Below are 2,532 nucleotides of genomic sequence, written 5' to 3'. Positions count from 1 at the left end.
GTCAATGTGATTGATATCCTTGTGATATTAATATATCCTTTTAATATAAAATAGATTTTACTTATTTTTGTAAGAACTACAATAATAAGTAATAGGATAAATTGTTGATCAACTTATGAGTAACGAGTAACTAGCCAAACAGTTGCGGTCGCCTTTATGTTCAATTCAGGCACCGTATAAAGGAATGAATATTCGAAATCGCCCAGCCCCCGTAGCTCAGTTGGTTAGAGCGTTGGTCTTATGAGCCGAAGGTCGCGGGTTCGAGACCCGCCGGGAGCATAGCCTCATAATCTTTTTTGTCAAGCGATGACACAAGTATTTTTTTGGCCATCCAACAGAAGTTGTTGCTCGGCGGTGCTGGTTGACTCGATCATGCGTAAGCTGCCTAGGCTCCGTTAAATAAGTACGTACTACTCCTTAAAACGCTATTTCCTTTTGAAAAACTATCTCTTTTATTATCCGGATGCCGCCACATAAAGGGAAGGGGAATGAATCGTGGAAGCAAAACGGTGAGAGTTAAGGGGAATCAGAGGCTCGGGCGACGGCGAGTGTTGTCGGCCACGGCAGCGATCGACACGACCCCTCTGTAGTTGCTACGGTGGACGACAGGTATGGTCTCCAGTGCTTCGCAACATTTTTGTCCCCCGCCGGCGTGACCTCATGTAGAGCATCATTTCAAGGTTAATTCAGGCAGTTCTTAGTGTTGGATGAGTAGATTCAGGATGAAATCACCTTCATCATGAGTTTTGTTTCGTTTATGGTTTTCACTTGAGCTGCCACCCCCTTCATCTTCCCCATTTCAGGTAGGGGTTTGTAGTTTAGATCGGATGAATTTGGTTCCCATTTGTAGCTAGGGTTTCTGGTCGAGATTTTAGAGGTAGGGGGCCGAGATTTCTCAATTGTGATGCTCTTGTGGGTTGGTAGTGGCAAGTCATGTTGCATCTTGCTGCAATGTGATTTAGATCAGGATTTTTCGATGGTTATTGTTGTTTTATATTCTATATGGAACTATATTCAGACAAGATTTTCATCTTATGGCACCTTTGCTGCACTCATTTTTGAACTATCATTTTGCTTCATTATACTTTGTAGATGTTGAGAAAGCTGGAATCTGAATGCCTACCACATCTCTAGTAGTAGCTGTTGCTGCATGCTCTAATGGTGGTTTAGAAACTAAATTTTTTAGTTTATTCAGTAGGTCCTTGCCATTTCCATGTCATCTTTTGTTTTTGACATACTAGTAGTGGATTAAGTGTGGCAGATTTGACATTTTTCGTATGTGGATTTTTCATTTTTTTTGTAGCATTATATAGTATGCATTTTTTGTGGTGTACCCAAGAAATTTAGTATATTTTGAATTTTGTAGTTATCCACCAGACGAAGAAGCAATGGAGTCTGATGGTGTATTTGGCCAACGTCTCGCTGCAAAACGCTTGCGTGATGTTGCCAACACAAAGCTTAATCCTAGCAAGAGGCGTGACATAAATGAAACTGGATTCGGTGATCTCATGAGCATCTCATCGTTCACAGTGCCGCATGATCTGATGGAGTGGGTAGCAATGAGCATCGATACAGATAGACGTGAGCTAAGGTATTACACCCACCTTTTCTCTTTTTTTATCTCATGCATCATGTCTGGAACACGTACTCTCTTTAGGTCACGTTGACATCATCCAATCAATATTTTTTTCTTTTGTTTCAGGTTGAGTCAGAATAAGTTATTTTGTTTACGAGAGACATGATGAAGAAGGTTTTCAACATTCCGTCAGGCAATAGACCAGTTGAGCTTTTCAAGAGACATGAGCATTGTGACCTCTGCAACATTTATCACAAGAATGACAGAGCTCCAATTGTGCATATAGTGGATGTGCTTCATCAAGCAAGGAATGACAACAACAACACTACCAAAAGGTCATGGGTCTTGTTAGTGCTTGCAACAGTTTTAACCCTAGGCAGTAGCAACATGGTGCCCCTAGAGTACCTCAAAAGTCTTGAAGAAATGGACAAGGTTGCTGAATTCGTTTGGGATGAGCATGTTTTAAGTGTTGCGATGAAAGAGGTCAAGAAGTGCCAAGAGAAGATAAAATCACAGTCTACTTCCTCATTCTAGGTTGGGGGCTGCTTTCCTATGCTAGTGATATACACCTCTCTTTTTTGGAATTTTCTATCTCTCATGACTGTTTTTTGTGTTTTATAATCACAATTCTTTGTGTGTCTGATAAATTATTTTTTGTCTTTTTGACAAGGATCATTTGATCTTCCCTCAAGCTGCCATCAATGAGCACCAATTGAATTATTCTCTTCCAAGGGCTTGCTTCGTGCACTGGACCAACTTTCATCTTGGGTTGGACTTTGACAAGAATAATCTTTGTCTGGGCAAAGCTACATTCGGGAAGTGTCGCGTAAGTCTCTGTGTGGTTATCCATTGCAGCATAATTTTTTTTCTTTTCTTTTTTTGTTTTGTGTCCTCATGTTTTTTTTATTTTGTGTCTTGTAGTTTCGCCCTATGTCGGAGACACCGTGCACATCATC

The 2,532-nt window shown here is 40.7% G+C and overlaps 1 non-coding gene across 1 annotated transcript; it reads left to right on the top strand.

Moving 5' to 3' along the window:
* The first annotated feature begins 205 nt into the window (after positions 1–205).
* On the top strand, positions 206–279 carry TRNAI-UAU. Its single transcript has one exon. It is a non-coding gene; the product is annotated as a tRNA-Ile (tRNA).
* The last annotated feature ends 2,253 nt before the right edge of the window (positions 280–2,532 follow it).

This window comes from Triticum dicoccoides, chromosome 3B (genome assembly GCF_002162155.2).
Source record: "Triticum dicoccoides isolate Atlit2015 ecotype Zavitan chromosome 3B, WEW_v2.0, whole genome shotgun sequence".
In the NCBI taxonomy this organism is placed as follows: domain Eukaryota; kingdom Viridiplantae; phylum Streptophyta; class Magnoliopsida; order Poales; family Poaceae; genus Triticum; species Triticum dicoccoides.
The sequence above is the reverse complement of the archived record's forward strand: the minus strand, read 5'-3'. Positions and strand labels throughout refer to the sequence as shown.